This window comes from Ammospiza caudacuta, chromosome 6 (genome assembly GCF_027887145.1).
Source record: "Ammospiza caudacuta isolate bAmmCau1 chromosome 6, bAmmCau1.pri, whole genome shotgun sequence".
In the NCBI taxonomy this organism is placed as follows: Eukaryota; Metazoa; Chordata; class Aves; order Passeriformes; family Passerellidae; genus Ammospiza; species Ammospiza caudacuta.
The window spans coordinates 34,628,056-34,647,290 of record NC_080598.1 but is presented as its reverse complement, the minus strand read 5'-3'; the positions used below and the strand labels follow the sequence as shown (position 1 = coordinate 34,647,290).

Sequence of the window (19,235 nt, the reverse complement as noted above, 5' to 3'; positions counted from 1 at the left end):
TGAGCCTCATTACAATTACAGAACTGTTTTCTGTTATACTAACAGAACATTCATCATCTCCTTTACTTTCAGAAGTAGATCACCGGATGAAAAAAAAACCATGTTTTATAACAGAGGGTCCATTTTGTACTCAGCCATCCACATTTGGATCAGTTTCAAAGCCAAGACTGTTAATCAAGGTGTTTCTACAGATAGCAGCATATCTTTGGCTGTTGGAGGTAAATGTCATCTTTAATTCATTAAACAAACAGCACTTCTTTTCTCCTAGGTGGAAAATGCCGTCAGCCATAAAATTTTCAAGATATTTTTTAATACATTTAAGACATTTTTTGCAGGAGTTTTTTACTGAGATAACAGGAAAGTGGATGATGAAAATGGAAGTCTCTGAAGCATGAATATCCATATACTCAATGAATGATATTTAAAAAAAAAGAATGAAAAAAAGAGCACTGAACTGTCTGTAAACTGTCCCAACTAATAAACAAAATAGTCTCAAATATTTCTAGAATCTCACTGATTAATGAAGTGCATGAAATTTCTCTCATTACTCATTGTTCCCAAAGCTACTGAAAAGCATGCAGCTGTTTCACAGATCCCATTTGCTGCTAGAAAGTGATTTTTACACATCCTAGACCAGCCAAATAAGAGCTAAAGCACACAGATAACAGTTAACTTCTGTATTCTAAGATTTAATTTCTTATTTCTATGTCTCTCTGTTAAACATGATACTGCAACACTGTTGCAAAACATAGACTATGTAAAAATCTTTTTAAGAAAGGATGTTTTTTGACTTTTGGTTTTTTAGTGCTTTCAAGCCTAATCAACAAGAAGGGAGATCTAATCCGTGAAACAGAGAGCAGCTAACAAGCAAGCTCCAAGTGATGTCCATGAGTTGGAAACACAAATTACTTGTAGGTAGAATTGCCTTGTTAAGGCACAGAGCTGGACATGCTTCAGCAGTCTCAGACCTAGCAGGGGGTTAACAAGGCTTGGGAAGTGGGATGCCCACTGAAAGTGGTCACAAAGAGTGCAGATTTTATATTCCACCTGGCAGAGCTCCCAAGATGGAGAAGAAACTAATAAACCAAACCCAGCAACTGTGCTGAAATGGGCTCCAACTGCCTAAAAGGCAATTCCAGCAGGAGGAGATTGTGACCACTGGAACAAGAAACACACCAACTCAAAAAGAGAGAAAGCCTGAGCATGGGGAGTAATCAGCATGGGAAATGAGAGAATCATTAACCAACATAAGATAGAATACTAATAAATAAGAGAACTATGCAACTTGTAGCCAATGAAAACTAATTCCCTAGTTTGCTAAAATAATAAAAATTCTTGATAGTTGATTATTGGCTGTCTGCACATAAGTAACAAATATGACTTTTGCAGACAACACCCTTCCCACTCCCCACTCCCTGCAGGGGAAAGGCAAAAAATGGTCCTTGATAACTACCCCCAAAAAATGAATTCAAATTGTAGAAAACAGGTGACAGGGAAGATATGCTATTCCTCAAGAGGCAGGTGAAACAAATCTTCTACAAAGACAAAGGACAGAACAACAAAGCTTCCCTCTGCATACACAGCCTATTCCATCTGAGGGTAGATTTCATGGAACACTGCTCCATTCAAATACCCAAGAGGAAGCAAAGCCTGACTTTTCTGAAGATACTCAAAGTTTCTGGATGAAAAAAAACTACAGCTTAACTTCCAGTTTCTTCCCATCACACAAGTGGTCATGTCTCTGTAAGAGATATTTTAACTGCATAGATGCATTATTTTGCAAGCATTTAATTTAAATGTTCATCTCTATTTTGAAGTCGCAATCAACAAGACAGGCTTTACCAAAAAGCAGTTCTCTGAAGTATACCAGAGTCAAATGTAGAAGTTGTATGCATTAAGCACAACAATGGGAATGGGCAATTCTGTTCACTGATGATGCAGACATCTGCTCATGTGAGATACATGTTGTCCTGCAGGTACCATAGCTGCAAGATAGTGCCTGCGGCTTCCTCTGTGCTTCTGCACAGCCCTCCCAGCTCTTAATGGCCAGATCTCTCTGGTCTGCAAATCCTTCCTCTTCTACCCAAGCACTCTTTCTGCGTGGGCTGGCAGAAGAGCACTGAGACAGGAGTCTTTTGCTGCCATTATGCAGGATGCCTGCAGTGTGGCAGGAGACCATGTGACAAATCACAGAGGCATGAGTCTTGTGCTCCCCTCTGAGACTTGACGTCTGTGTGACTGGAAAAAAAGACAGAGATTCCTTAACAATAAGGCTGAGATAAGGCATAAAGCATGATACTCATAATCCAGCTGACAAATGCATTCATACATTGAGTCACTCAAAAAAGCACATAATGAAAAAGCGAAGTGTATATTTTCATAACCCCCAGCTGAATGCAAATGGAAAATAATTGGATTAAAGTACTATTTAAATAACTAGATAATTGTTCAAAGTTATTGGGTCTTTCCAACTGTACATTCCTAATTCAGATGGAGAAAGAAGCATTGGACACTAAGGTGCACTTTTTGACCTGTAGTTTCAGTGACAAAACCAGAATTGCATGCCCAAAAAGGTGTTTGAAGGTGCTATCTGCATTACTCCAGCACTAAACAGGAAGAGGCTAATTCTCTCCTAGGACATCTTTACTTCAGAAACTTTCAAAAATGCAATTTAAGAAATTGTAACTGAGCATAATTAAAACACTCAGCATGCAAACAGGTAAGTATTGCATTATATTTAGATTAGTTTATCCAGCAAATACAGCATCCTTGAAATTGTAAAAGAAACATGAGGTATCAAAATACAGTCTTTCTCAAAATTCTAAAATAATTTTTAAATGAAAGAGAGTTAAGTGGAATCTGTCACAAATAATTATAAAGGCGTTCTACTGAGGTTTTTTTCCCCAGTTGCCAATGCTGCAGCAGTAAGTCCTCAGGACAGAAAAAAACTCTCAACCAAACACCAAAACAAAACAGAACATCCTCCTTCTGAGACACAATTCTAGTCCTGGCTCCACAAGTGGGCAGAGAGAAACTTCAGCTCCCAGGATTCTTTAATTGAATAGTGAAGTGCTGACTAAAATGCAAAAGAATGAATTTCAACAAAGAATGCCCCTACATCTATAAAAAACAGCAAGATAAAGTACTTATGATGGAGAGACATTTGTAAGTTTCTCATCTTTGCTAATTTTTCTGCCTTCCAGTGTGCACTCTCAGTGGTACCTTATTCACTGATGTTCCTCTTCCAAATGAGAGCTGGATTCCTTTATGCTTTAGACTTCCTTATCTATTGTTAGAACTAGCGTTTAAGTAGCCTGTGACAGTGAATTCATTACTTCATTAATTCTTAGTTATGGCAAAGGTTCCAGTAGGTGCTTTTAAGCTAGTAAAATGATAGGATTAAAATGCATAAACCATAAAAGGTTACTTTAATAGACTGGACACTAACAGAGAATTTGGAAAAGCAAACTAAATTCCAGTATCTTCAATATAATGAATTCATTACTTAATGGGCTAGATTTTAAACTGTAGCACTGCAGTAGTCCTTAATTGTTTCCTAATTGTTAGGCAAGTTAGATTATATTTTTTGTCTACAGAATTCACTTGAAAAAAGCCTATAAAATGAGTCTTTAGAAAAACCTGCATACAATCTGAAAGCAGGAAAAAAGGACTTTCTTTTCCTGAATAATACATATATGAAAGCAGAGATACAGCAGGAAGATTATTGAGGTGTCCCACCTCTCCTGGAAGACTTCTGAGATCATTCCTCTCTTACTAGGAAACTAGCAAATTTTGTGGCTTTTGTGGGATGGCTCTGCCCTTCTGCCGAATACAAACATCAAGCTCATTTGCCACATCACAAGACAGAGAATGAACCACACAAGATCATTATGAAACCACCTGAATTACAGACGTGTTCTTCAGACACATGACTATCTGCTGGGTGACATCTACACACATGGCTCACAAACAACATTAGTTAACCTAGGAAAAAGCCTACAGGAAACTAATAACCTTTCAGATAAATCTGAAACTTAAAATTTGAACCTTAGCTCAACAGAATTTCAGTGAAATTAACTTTTATCTATTAGAAAGAAAAGGACACAAAATTTTATATTAGTGAATGTCCAAAAAGCTTTTTCAATTTCAGTAATCTTGCAACCACATAATAATTTTTAAGGGAAATGTTTTCAAAACTATGTAAGACATGAAGTAAGAAGAAAGGGGACCTATTGCTGATTGCTTTCTGGAAACAAGCTGTACCTAGGCATTTATAGATAATAGCTTATACAATTTGCAAACCATGGGCTTTTAAAAAAATACAAACCTTGATCTGTACTTCCATTTAAATCTTCCCTTCATAAATATATACTTCCCCTACCTAATCTCTAATATATTGAAGATCAACATAGTACATGTCTTGGAAAAAAGAAAAGCTTTTGCAACAATTTATCCCAACAACCCAGACTATATTAATACTATTAGTTTTATGCTGCTGTTCTGAGATGCAACTGACATCAAACCTTATCTTTTACCCCAATTGTCACTGAAAAAGAGGGAGATCTTTCAGAGGATTTCTAGCAAAACCTTTTAACTAAGGTAAGTTCAACAGCTCCAGAGAACTGCCTTAGAGATTTCAAAGTAAATGCAGACAGACTACAGTTTACCCAAAGCCTGCAACATTCAAGAACTCCTTTCCATGATTCCCCTCATCTGAAGTGTACTATTGAAGAACAGCACCAAGCTAATATCAAGCTAGGATTCTGTTCAGATATTTACTCCTAAGAAGAGTTACGGAGACGAGACGGAATAACTTTTCACAGCTATGAAGTCTGCAAAGGATGTAAAATTTTCCATTAATTTTTACTTATTACAGAAAGGACAAAATCCTTTACAATGAGAATCACAACAAGACACAAAACCTAGAAAGCAACCAACCCTTCATGCTTAAATTAATCCTCCAGGTCTAATAAACCTCAGAAAATAAAAGCTCCATGAATTCAGGGAATGGAGAAAGTAACAAAAGATGACAGAAGTACAAATGCAGACTTTTGTAAGACCTAGAAAAAGAAATGCTATTTGCAAACACCCTAAGAATGTAGCGCTTTCAAAATAATTTCTTTATGGAGCAGTTAAGTGGATTTTCTTGCAATATTTATAGTGTTTTGACTGTTAAGTCTTATACTAAGTTGGGAAAAAGCTCTCAAAAGCAATTTTCTGGATATGATTTCAAAGCCATGCTATAGAAAACAGTTAACAATTAAACCAATTCTGGCAGAGGAGTGGAAAACACTTAAAGAAGTGAAGCAATAAAAGGGCAATGAATTGTCTGGACATAGGATATCCAGGCTGAATATTTCACCTGTCCAGAATCAAAGAGGAAGTCTGAGCTGAAGGCATCAATGAGCTTCTAAAAAACTATTTATATTCTCAACTGAGAAGTACTTACAACCTTTCCTCAGAATAAAATATACTTAAACAAATACCATCTAACTAGGATGATTAAATTAAATATATTTTCCTTTAAAATCAAAAATCAAAGAAATTTATCTTTGAAATGAACAGCTGTGATCACTTCAGACCATTGAAATCTAATTAATCTTTCTTTTAAAGTTACACCTTGTTGCTGAAGTTTTACAAACATCAACCAAGGTGATACAAATGTCTAAGTAGCTGCCACTATATTTCATTACAGTGAAGTAGAACTGTAGATTAACTAAAGAAAATAAAAACATGCTTCAAATTTAAGCAATTTTATGTAAGTGAAGACTTCAAAGTGAATTAAAACCAATTTGGGATTAAAAAGAGTATGAAAGTTTTGGGGGTTTTTTTATAATATACTGTTATACTGCTTCCTACAGCTAAAGCACATAATTTTGTTTTAGGGGCAAGTGTCTTGCAATACATTTGGCAATAAATAGGCAAAAAAAAAAGCAAAGAAAAATCCCATGAATCCTCACAAGTATATAATTCATAATTATTCAGGGCAGCAAGTTTATGCTGTGCATGCCTTGCCAATTTGCCTGAAATAAATGTGTTTAAATAAAATCCCCAGAATCTATTTGGGTGAAATCTTGTCTTTAAAAGATCCCCTTATCATAGGCTTAGTGAAATCACTCAAGGAGTCACAGAACACCTTCAGCAAACTATGAAACTGCTTTTACATGTTTCCCAGGTTAAACAATTTCCAGATTTCAGAAAGTTGTATTGTAGTTACACACAATTCCCTGCTAAAACTGTATAAGAGGAATGAATGCATCTACAATGAATAACTGATTTTTTTCAATACCAGAAACAGATTCACCCTCTACTTCCTGCCTTTCAAAAATCACCCACCACTTAACATTGCTAGTCTTTATTTAACAAAAAAATAATTATAGAAGTATTGAGGATGTCCAATACTTATTTCTTAATGAGACATGAAACTCAGTTATTAAAAAGGTTATCATTTTCCTGCTTCCAGAAAAGCACCATGTTCACACTAACCTTTTAACTAACAGGAACAGATGGGTTGAACTGGATACAGGCGTGATGGGGCATTGTGGTAGAGCAAAAGAACATGTTGATTCTCATACCTCTGGCAGATGGGAACCAGTCAAAATTAATTTCAGATTAAAAATGTTTTGCTGCTTCTCAGTAAAAAAAAAGAAAAAAAAGAAAATAAAAAAAACCACTAGGAACAATATGCTATTTTATACATGCCATCAGAGCTCAGACAACAGCAGCTTTCACAAAGTTGGTACCATACATTAAAACCAATTACATAGACTTACTGTATGCCATTTTTAAGTCTGTGAATAAATTAGAAATTCCTGAAAACAGTAGCTTATAATGGAAGTGCTGACACAACCTTAACTACAGCAGTAAATGTGCTGCTATTATGAAGTTGTTATGGCAACTAGAAAGATCAAACTGAGAGAGAAAGGAAGAATATGCATAAGCAAAACTTCAAAATCTTTGACATGGTCCCCCACAAACTCTTTCAGGTTTTGTGGTCACAGTGTTATTGCTCCTTACCTTTATAAAAAACAAAACAAAACAAACAACCAAAAAAAATCTGCAAAACTTGCCTTTAACACAGGTGAGCAGTAGGGCTGCCAAAATAGTGTAAAATCCAAAACAAATCCAAGGTCATAGTTTATTTTGTTCATGAACAGTCTAAAAAAATAGAGTCAATTGAAAGATATCTGGCCAGCATCTGGTGAGCACGCATTCATCAGATAACACAAGTTAAAAACAACAATTATGCAAAACTGTTCAGTCTTCAAAACAGTTCCATAATTTGTCACCAATCAGAATAGTTTAGTAACAGCAACCTGCTGTAATTTGGATGAATCAAACAGACAGCACATTCATAAACACTGATCCATTAATTAAAATGTGTTAAAAATATAATTGAAGCTCATATATTTGTGAAACAATCATTACTTACCCTTCCTAATACTGTGTTAAACAAAAGCAGAAATTGTTTCTAATATTGAAATAATGGGGAAAAAAAAATACCAGGACAGTAAAATTTTAATACACAAAAATCTCAAAGTATGATTTCTAAAACAAATTCATTTAGAATCTGTGTCAGCACCCCAGTTACCTTTCTCCAAAAAAAAAAAAAAATAACAGTTTAACTACAAGTCTCATTCTTGCAAAATTTCACTGAAAAAAATGTCCAACAAAATGTTAGTAGCTACCAACCGCAATAGAATTAATGTTAAATTATCATTATTAGGAGTAGCAGTATACATTTTTATTACAGCATTCTGTCCAAAGTCATCTACTAGCAACACTTTGACTTGAAAAGTAGAAAACAAAACTATTTCTCTGTCTTTTCAAAGAATTTCATATTAAAGCCGCTTTGTCTCAAGTCTAGCTTTACTGCCATAACTAAAATCTAGGAAACACAAAAGCCCTCAGATGTCTGACATGATAAGAGTTGTGCTAAGTACTTTTACTCACTCATTTCCTAGGTAACAAAAATGCCTTTTCTTCTAAGCTATCTCATTCCATTTCTCTTTTGAGCTTGTTGATCTATATTATTTTCAGACTATGGGAAATAACTCATTTAATGAGAAGAGAATCAATTTTAAGAAATGGTGAAGTATCTACTTTCGCTGAGAGCTAACAGATATTGCTGTTAAATTAAAAATAATTTTAAGATTCAGGTTGATAGGTTCTTAAGTCAAAAATTACTCAGTGTTAATTATCCAACTGATTTCAAAATTTTAAAACTTTGAATCCTGTTTTTTATATTCAGACACAACGTATTCTATATAAACATTGAAAAATACAGTTTTGCAGATGAACTTCATTTAGCTCGAAGGTAATCAAATGTTCCATTGACAAAAGAGAATTATTTAATCTGCAATAATCAATAATTATTGATATGAGATCACAACAAATACACACACAAACACATTCCCCCCCCCAAAAAAAGGGACAAAAAAAGGCAAAAGAGTATTTTGTTCATAAAGGCAAGAAATACTTCTAGGCAACAAAAGCAGAAATAATGATGACATTTTCTTCAGAACATTAGCTCGTCAGCAATTTAAAAATTCTGATAAATACACCACTTTTCTCTGAAAAGCAACCACTAGTTATCAACCTGCTTGAAGCAGATAATCTTACAGCTCTCTAAAAGCTGAATGACAATATTCAGAAAAAAGGTAAAAATAGGATTTCCATGTGCATAGCTGTTTTTCAAATAAAAGGTAAATACTTGATAAAATTCTCAAAAAGAAAAATGCTTAGAAGTGTTCTCTGTGTCTTCTTTTAGGGTTTTTTTCAGATTAATTTGCAATAAATTTACAACCTTAGTGATTATCATGCATTTTATACCTTGTAAAAATGGTTCATTAAGATACAGCTTTACTGATCACTCAGTCTTATATTGGATAAAACATTTTTCTAATATTTGATGAATTACTTTCATACAGTGGGGGTAATATTTGCCCTTTAGGATTTGGTGAATGGACTAACACAGACAATACATGGCTTAATACTACTTGCAAAGCTACCTGTTTTGATACTGTAAATATTAAATATCACTGTGAGATTGCGATGAAATTTCAGTGAGCTTTCAAATCAAATACTCACACACTTAAAATGCAAAATGTTTTTAAGAAAGCATTCTGCTCACTTCTTATGCAACTTTTAAAAAGCATTCTTCTTAAAGCAGGTAAGTACATTATTCAACTAGATCAAATTTTCAGGCGCAGAGTTTCAACCTATTGTTAACTAAAGCTACATGGTAGCTTTTTGTGCATAAGACCACTCAAAAAATAGGAACTGAAACAGAAGTCTGTCCAAGTACAGAATTTTTGCCTCACTACAAAGTTAACTTTTCGGCTGTCACAAAGTTATGCAGAAGACAACAAGTCCGTGATCCAAATGAAACAAAGTAGAGGGATCCAGCCAGTGCCCTGTGATTCCTTACTACTGGCTAGAGCTGTGAGAACTTCATGTCAACTGATGCTATTCATGGACATGGATTCCCTCATCAGGCCACCCCCTGAGTCCAAGATCACCCAGCTCTGCCAGGAAGTAGTCCCCGAGCGCAGCATGGCCTGTCACACAGTCGATATCCAGTCACAAGATGGATGGAGGCCCTTTGGAGTGCTCAGGGGTGATGCTTGAAGCGTTTGCTACTTCAGTCATACCAGCAACATTCTCCACCACAGATGTTACATATCCACTTTAGTCATGGAGCTTATGTATAACTTATTCCTGTTGCAGATTGACCAAACAGAAAAGATTTTCAGAACACCATGCTAAAAATACAATTCTTTGTGCTATATTCAAGGTTGAAAATTTTAACCACCTTCATCTTCAGTGTTTGAATTCTTAACACCAATCATGTGTTATCCCAGACTAAAGTTGCACATCAAGATGTCACAATTATTGTCATGCCCTAAATGTTAACATGCTGCTTCATCCAAGTGATCCTAATCCTCATCTCCAGGTGTGAGACAGCACAATACTTCTGATACTAACACACACATATCTCAGTTTACCTTGTCCTGAAGAGGGGAAAAAAGTGGGAGATATATATATGTATAAATTCTTTTGTTCTTCAGGACTTCTTCAGGGGATAATCACAGGGGATATTTGAGTCCTCTGTTTTGGGATTTGCAAAGGGGGAAGCAGACCAGGCTATTGTTTGTCTCCCAGAAGATTCTCTGAGAATATAGGTTGTGCCTTGTCAGATTCCAATTACTTGCAAGGTTTTCACAAGAATCAACACTTTTATGAAATACAGTAATAAATTTAGGACACTTTCAGTTTGGGTTGGGCATCAACTCCATGCACGGACTGTACATGTGAAGACAGAAATAATGAGAGAGAAAGTGTTAATATTATTTCAGAAAGTATGCCTCATTCCAGTACTTTCAGCATGGACTTTATATCATCTACTCATTGTATCCTTGGCAACTCGACTTGTTATCTAAAGAGACAAAATTGACAACTTAGATTTAAAGTTACAGGCATCGTATATTTCTAGGCTTGGATTTGGTCTGGAGCTAGATAGAATACAAGCTAGAGACCAAAAATATTCCAAAAGTTATTTGATGTGATATAAGGGCATAATAGTGCTCATGATTTTTGACTGGATAAACTAGAAGAAGCTTTATCCAGATGCTCTCCATCATTCCCTAATAAGGAAGATGAAGATAAGTTTTCCTCTTCAGCGACAAGAGAAGTTCCTCATACTTAGAGTAAACATGTACAAAACAGCAGAAGCAGCCCTTTCTCCCAACACCTTTTTGGTGGGGTTTATATTTCACTATTTCACCCTTTTTTTTAAAGGAGTCATCATCTTATCTTTTCTTCACCTTCAAGGTATAGAAAGTAAAAAAAGAAATAAATTGATTGCAAATATTTTCTTGTCAATAAATTTAAAAAGACAAGTTACACTAAAGAAGACTCTGCGAGGAAAAAAACCTCTGTTTTGAGGAAAAGTTCTAAACATTGCATTATTTTCCCCACAATCATCATACGTTGCCCTTAACAACATTGATACTGTGAATGAAGATTTTTATCCATCATACTTTATCTTTATGAAGGCTTATGCTACACTAAAGTGAGTTCTTCAAAATATATTAATTTTTTCCATATTAGCCTTGAGAGAGCGGTTCCTCAACATTAAATCACAGAATATAAATTTCTAAATTAATTAGAAATGGATTTGTGAGTGTCTTTAATACAAAGTGTGTGATGAGTTTGAGCATAATCTTCATACAGAGAACCCTTTAAAAACCATTTTTTTAAAATGTTAAAGTTTCCCTTTTGCAGAGATAAAAAAAAGAAATGTGTGGGTTTAATCTATAAATTAAATTATAAATGAAAACCTACAAGACAACAGTCAAGCTCCCCAAATGAAAGGCTACGTGAAGCAAAACACAAACCATGATTTTTAAAGCAGATCTGTTAGAACATCTTTTTTATAAAAAGCAAGCTTTGAATAGACCTTAACCTGCCTGGAGTTTTTAACCCTATGAATGACACCCACCCTGTCAAAACAGCTCTGGTCTGTTTTACCTGATCATATCCCAAAACAGCAGGCTTTTTCCTGGTTTGTTTCTTAATGACAAGCTGTTAAAACACAGAGAACCTATCAAACCTAGTATTATCCTCTGCTGCTTTTTTCTTCTAGTACACACTGCCGTCCATCAGAAGAAATAATTAATGGTTCTATTATGCATGAAAGTGTCACCCTGTCAGTTCAGTGACTGGTTTGAATAGCGCATATCTGCCACTCATTCATGCCATGCGTGCTTACTGTCCTGAGAGATGACAAAACACTACACCCTTTAGGATTTTTTCCCCCCACTCTCTAAAGCAGCATTTCACATCTGTGTCTGACAGAAGCATGAGGAGCTGAGAGAGGCAGACCTTCATCATCCTTCACAGAATAATGTTGCATGGATTAAAAGTTAAGATCTGATGTCTACTGATCCTGTATATTTCCTACAAAAATCTAAAATGCGAAGGCTACCAAAATGTGAAGGGAAATAACTTTTCAGTGTTGGAATAGCACCAGAAAACAGATGGAATTTACTGCATAGCAAATACTTAAATTATTTTTTAGATGGGTGCTGAATACTTGAGTTGACTGGGGTCGGTGCATTTGCCTTTTTTTAATATGTTTTTTGGTTGGGAGGGAAAGATGCAAAGTTCACAGGTCCTTTCTGTTACCTGAGCAGGGCAGAATTAACAAAAATCCTGAACGCAGAGGAACTCAGATACTGAAGATACCTGGAAATAAACTGGAAACAACCAATACCACAAGAGCAAAGCAGTAGTGAACAAGAAGACGCTGTGAAAAAGAAATCACCAGACGAGAGTGCACAATGCATTTCAAATAGAAAAAAGCTTCCTATCTGCTGAGTCTCAGTATATTCTGACAGAGCACAGACAAAGCTTCAATCAAGTATCTCCTAGGTAAGTTTTTATTTCATATTTGCTTGCTTATCACATCAACATATACTTTAATGTATTAAAAATAAATCAATTAATTTCAAATTCTTTATACTAACACTGAAGTTTAAATTTTTCAATGTCAGATGTTTGATGTTCTTAGATTTCCTATACTGTAAAAATAACATCTCTCTTTTGATGCTAAGGTTTTTCAAAGGAAAAACTCTTAAATGATCTCTTGACTTATACCAGAGTGAAATATTTCCTAATATTTAAACCCTTTAAAATATTTTAATACATATTTCCATGCATGGTTGTTTAAGAAATAATTTTTTTAAAAGCCATGCTTCTGTTAATAGTACCACGAAACATTTACTGCACTTCATTATCTATTTAATCTGGCAAAGCAAACAACATTCTGCACCACAGCAGCAGATGTAAGAGGATATCTTTTATTACAGAATAATAAATCTCTGTTTATATAAAGAATATTAAATACAGCTAGAAGTGTTGATCAGTTATTTATGAAAGGCAAACCTACAGCACAGTGAGGAAACAGCACCATGTTAATGCACTCCAAGGTACTGTGTACAGAGTGTCAATAAGAACACTGGACATCCATCTCCAAGTTAAACTATAAAAAAGAAGGTGCAGGTCATCTCATTTTTCCCCTCATTTACAGCATTCATGTGAATCACACAGACATGAATTCTACATGAAAATAGCATGCAAAACATTTCAGAATAAGATTCTACCATCTATTAGGGCTTGTAAAATGAACACTATACCTTTTAATCAAAAAATTACACTTAGAAGTCATAGAGAAAGATACATTTGCTCAGATACAAAAACCTCCCCCAACTCTTGAAATTCAAAAAGCATTAAGAATTTTACATCGTTGAACATACCATTTATATTATCACACTGGTCAAATCTGTAATCAATAGCAGCTTTGAAAAACTACATCCTTGCTACTACTGTCTTTTATTGTTTTCGCACTGTTTTTTCTATTTATTAAGATGCAATATTTCTTCTAGCATTGTTTTAAATACCTCTTCTACTTCTCTCTGTATCACTTCCCTTGTTTCTATTTAGGACATCCAATTATATGATATTCTTATTTAATATAACCTTCAGTTCTTTCTGGCTTTTTTTCTTCTTATGTTTTGCTAACTTACTAAAACAATATCTCTCTTGCTTGATGGTTGCTAAAGGCAGACTAATTTGCCATTCACAAATACCCATTATGAACCCTTCACTTATGTACAAAGAATTCTAGCAAGTGCTAGAAAATTGAACTTACTTGCCAAAGACTGGTAGAATAGTATGAGACTAAAAACTCAAGTTGATATGAGACAAGGCTCATCGTAGTATGAAGAGTCCATAACATACTCCCAAAATAATGGCAGGATATGTGAAACAACTTCTTCAAGAAAGAGGTCACCTCATGCATATTAATGTGGTATACTTTATATATCTGAAACTTGTTCTACTGTCACACTTTTCACTGTCATGGCAGGGGGGAAAACCCATTTCTCTAAGCATACTTAAGTGTTCTGCTTAATACAGGCAAAGACATTTCTATTATTCTAACCCTTTCCCATTTTCCCATTTGCTGTATTTAATGAGAACTTGATGGAATTTTTACTAGTGCACCCATAACTCAGCCATTTTGTTGACAGGTTTCAGCACTCTCTGTATTTCCCCAGTTTCCGTTCCTTTTCTCTCAATTATTTTTTCCCATGTCTCACTTCACATATCACCCTGATCCAGTAAGAATTCCTCCTGCCTCCTCACAGCTCCTATACAACATGCACTGATAATTTGTCTCACATCCAACACACCAGGAAAAAAATCATAAGTGAGGAAGCAGGTTCTGTACAATATAAACTAAAATAATATGGCTGTAAGTTTCAATAGAACCAGCTCACAATTTCCACAACTTGAACCATCAAAGCCTACTATAAGTCAATAATATTTGCAACAAGCAGCAAATGCAATACAGATTCTGTCAGCTGACTTCAGAAGACAGCTTTGTATCTGCTAGATGTGGTTTAGAGTTGAATATTAAAAAAGAAAGAAAAATAAGAACTGGAATTCAGCTTTTTTTTTCACAAAGTACTGCTGTCACACTACAAGTTTTGTTAACTTGAATGTTTTCTGAGTTTTTTGCCTTCTGTTTCGTAAAAGATACTGCTTACCATGGCTTAAAAATAAAACAAACAAACACCCCCCCAAAAAACAACAACACTCCAAACTGTAAATATGCCAGCTAATGAACATCCTTATTTAAGAAAAATCAGGTGATTATTCAAAGAGCTCAAAAGGCTTACTCAAAAGCTTTTGTTTTAGAAACTTCAGAACTAAGAACTGCACTTAAGGCTTTGTGACTTAAGAACTGCATTAACTCTGTCGTAAATATGAGAGGGCTAAGAACAAGTGGAAAGCTTACTTGTAGGAAGAAGAACTGGATACAAATAATATTTTTTTCAATATGTAATATTTTTGAAAGGTGGATTTTTTCAGATGTATTCATTAATATTTTTAAGTCATCAAGACAAATGCTATTTTTAAGTGCATTTTTTCTCTCACTTATCCTCAAAGTATTTGGATGTAAATGAACAGCTTATTATTAGTTCCAAAACCTAATCTCCCATGAAACCAGAAATAAATATCAAAGAATCACAGAATATGCTGAGTTGGACAAGGATCACTGAGTCCAACTACTTCCCTTGTACAGGATCATTCCCAAGAATCACACTGGGTGCCCAAGAGTGACAAAATATTTTCCAAAATATATAATTATGTAAAATCATATCACCTGAAGGCAGTAAGTCAATATGTATTTTTCCACCTTTATCATAATCAGTTGTTTAAGGATCACTAAGCATCTGACAAGGATATATTTTCATTTCCACTCTGTATTGAGTTGTTTGTATATGTGAAATGAATAAACCACATCACAAAATAACAACAGGCAATTGCCCAAAAACAAAACATCTGCTTAGCAAATGGCACATGTGGTCCATACATATGGGACCCCCTTCCCAATTAATTCAACAAGTAACAAAAATTGAAGTGGTAAGGTATGGTTTAATAAGTCTTTTTAAAATCGTCCAAATTAGACACAAACCAAAGTGCCAACTGCCTGTTCTGGGCAGCTATCAGCTAAAAGAAATCCACAAATAGGAGCTCAGACTTGGAGGTACGTGCATTGCTGAGCTGTTGGCCTGTCTTCTGCGTTCACATTCACATCTATCAAGACCACTATAGTACAGGTAAAACACAAGGTACATTTACACTTCCATCCTCTAATAAAAGAACTTATATAAGCTAATAGAAAGTAAGGAGCAAAATCCAGAACTTATGCTCCTATAGTTAAATCACTGATGCAGTAAATCTATTTCACCTGGAGTTACAAAGGAACACAAAATTTACCACAGCCATTTACATCTCTCTCAAGCCCTTCATTAAATAATCCCCTGACTCCCAAAATTACTGCAATGAGAAAAAAGGCACTAAAACACTTCAAACCATTTGCACTATAAATACATGAGGGTCGTATTATCCAGTACTGCCAGCCAGGTGGAAAGAGCTATATTTCAAAAAGCCAACCTGACTGACATTGGTTATATTCATATATATCTATTTTTTCATCTACATTCATTTTTTTCATATATATTCATATATAGAGAGTTGATGGGTTTAGGTTTTTTGTTGTTGTTGTGTAGTTTTTTTGTTGTTTGCTTGTTGGGGGGGTTTTGTTGTTTTTTGGGGGTTTTGTTTGGTTGGTTGGGGGTATGTTTGTTTGGGGGTTGTTTGTTTGTTTGTGGTTTCTTAATAAATAAGCAGAGCCAGTTCACACAAAACCAGTATATGACTACAGGTGAAAATGCACAGAGCAGACATTCAGGCCTCTATAAGTACAAACTCTGATTTAAAACAGAAGCATGAGGGCCTATATACATTTATATACTGGCATATATATATATATTTATATTTTTTACAAACATTTTAAACTGGCAGATATAAACTTCTTTGGGATGGATCTGATATAGAGCAGCATCTGCATAAAAGGAAGCTTTGTTACAGCAGATGCAACTGCATGTTCCTGGCAACTCAACCTGCAGCCCAACAGCCTCAACAGACATCTGCTCAACTCATTCCTCTTTCTTTGTGATACCTGGTCCTGGACCAACTTTTAGGTCCTGCAAGGGCTGCCTCCACACTTTAAATCTCAATTAACCAAACCTGTTAGCTTTTCCATTCTTTTTTTTTCCCAGAACTGAAATCAAATTAATGGATCTACAGTTACCTAAATAGTCCCATTTGATAGGATGTATTCACTTCTAGAAAGACATTCCCTAGTGTTCTTCAATATTCCTGACACTGTGAGACATTTAAAATATCCATTTGTATAGTCTGCCTCAATGACAGTATTGATGCTTTACAAGGAATTCAGCTTGCTATTCTTCTGTTATACACTTATATATCAATCAGTGGTGAAGCCAACAAGCATGCTAAAAATCTTAAAATTACAGGAAAGTGAATTCTTTATGGGACCTCAATACCTTCCAACAAATTTGAACTAACATATCAAACTTTAAATATTAATTTAATGATTCTGCAGCTTGCAAACAGGGAAGAAAGAAGCACATCACTTGGGAAAGGTCACCAGAAGCTTCCTACAGCCCCAAATTCTGCACAACAATAACCAAGAGCTTGAGTCTAGAGATGACTGAAAACAGGGCACACACAGGGATACTTCCTCAGTATTATTCTGCCTGCCACCAGCTATTTGCAGTTCAGGGATTTTTTGAGCCTGAGATAATGCCTTATTTATAAGACCACCCTCAAAGTATTTTTCCAGTAGTTTTTGAACCAGCAAAAACCTTCAGTTTCCACAAGATCCTATGACAAATTTCCATATTTAATTATGAGTTACATCAAAAATACCTTTGCTTTGAATTTGCTGCCAGATAGCTCCATTCAATATTCCCTACTTCTTCCACTAGCAGAGACAATAATAATTTCTTATTTATCATACTAATCGTTCCATGATTTCACAGAAGGCTATGGCATAATATTTTCATCTGTCTTTGCAGTTGAAATCATCTTAGCCTTGCTTTATATGTAAATTGATCCAATACTGGTGGTTGCCCTGCTGGCCTTTGCTGTGTCTTCTCAATGCTACTCTTTCCTTGTGGAGCTTCTGGGATTAAAAGTACAAAAAGCTACACAATGTGCCTGTGTCACTGACTTATATGGTGACACCATATGAAATTTTCTATTTTCTTCTCTATTCTTTTCCCAGTTTCTGCAGCTCACTTGCTTTCAACTAAGGAGGAATAACAATCATCTCAGACGACTTTAAAGGTATAGGAACTGTTTACATGCACACACGCACATACTGTACTTCACTTAATCTTCATCTGCAGAGAATATGTCATTTTTGTGGAGTTTTTTTCCTACAACTCTCTGCAATCCTCAGGCGAAACAGAATTAGAGGAAAAATAAGATACACACTTTTAAAAGTGAAGGTAACAACACATCAGATCAATGCAAGAGCTTTAGGTGATTCTCCACCACTGAAATTCATAAAATCACAGAAAGGTTAGGGTTGAAAAGGATCTCTGGAGATCACATAGTGCAAGCTCCCTGCTAAACAAGATTCACCTAAAACAGGTTGCACAGGAACTGGTCCAGGCACATTTCGAATATCTCCAGAGAAGGGAGACTCTACAGTCTCTAGGCAACAGTTCCAGCGTCCTGGCACCCTTGAAATAGTTTGTTGTCCTCTTCAGATGAAACTTTCTGTGTTTCAGTTTATACCTGTTACCCCTTGTCTTGTCACTGGCCAATTGAAAAGAGTCTGGCCCCATTCTCTAGTCACTTGTCCTTCAGATATTTTCATATGTACTGATGAGGTCCCCTCTCAGTCATCTCTTTTGCAGGTTAAACAGGCCCAGCTCCCTCAGCCTTTTCTCATAAGAGATGTTGTCTTGCTGCCCCTTCACTGGACCTGCTCCAGTAACTCCCTGTCTCTCTTGTCCTGAGGAGCCCAGCACTGGACACAGCACTCCAGGTGAGGCTCACCAGGGCTGAGTAGAGGGGCAGGATCCCCACCCTTGATCTGTTGGTCATGCTCCTCCTAGTGCAGCCCAGGATCCCATTGGCCTTCTTGGCCACAAGGACACATCACTGGCTCAGGGACAGTTTGTAGTCCACCAGCACACCCAGGCCCTTCTCCACAGAGCCACTTCAGCAGGCTCAGGTCGGTCAGCCTTAGCCTGTGCTAGTCCATGGCGTTATTCTTCCCCTGCTGCAGGATCTTACATTTATCTTTGTTGAGTTTCATTAGGTTCCCCTCTGCCCAGCTCTCAAGCCTGTCTAGGTCACACTGGATGGCCGCACAGCACTCTGCGGTATCAGTCCCTCCCCACAGTTTGGTATTCTGTCCCTCCATGCAGGTCATTGATCAGTAAGTTCGAGAAGACCCAGTACCAAGCCCTGGGATGCAATGCCAGCTACAGCCCACTAACTACACTCCATGGCACTGATCACAACCCTCCAAGGTCTGCCATCCTGCCAGTTCTCAATCCACCTCTCCATTCACTCATCCAGCCTGCATTTCCTGAGTTTAACTCTGAGGATGTTGTGGGACACATGTCAAAAGCCATGTCGAAGTCAAAGCAGACATGTTTAAATCAAGACTGACGAGAGCTTTTGACAGCAGCTGCAGTAAGAGATCTGCTTTAAGTCAAACAGTAACTAGTTCTCAACTTGCTTTGATGACTGCTCATTTTATTCAGTTCACCCAATCA

General features: G+C 36.0%; 2 protein-coding genes across 2 annotated transcripts in view; one reads left to right on the top strand and one right to left on the bottom strand.

Annotated features, from left to right (window-relative positions):
* Positions 1 to 19,235, bottom strand: part of AVEN (apoptosis and caspase activation inhibitor) — an 88,298-nt gene that overhangs the window by 38,723 nt on the left and 30,340 nt on the right. The window lies entirely within an intron of this gene.
* Positions 12,275 to 19,235, top strand: part of CHRM5 (cholinergic receptor muscarinic 5) — a 44,261-nt gene continuing 37,300 nt past the window's right edge. The window contains exon 1 of the mRNA XM_058806960.1: positions 12,275 to 12,435. The gene's annotated coding sequence lies outside the window, so the exon portion shown is untranslated. The remainder of the gene's footprint in view (positions 12,436 to 19,235) is intronic.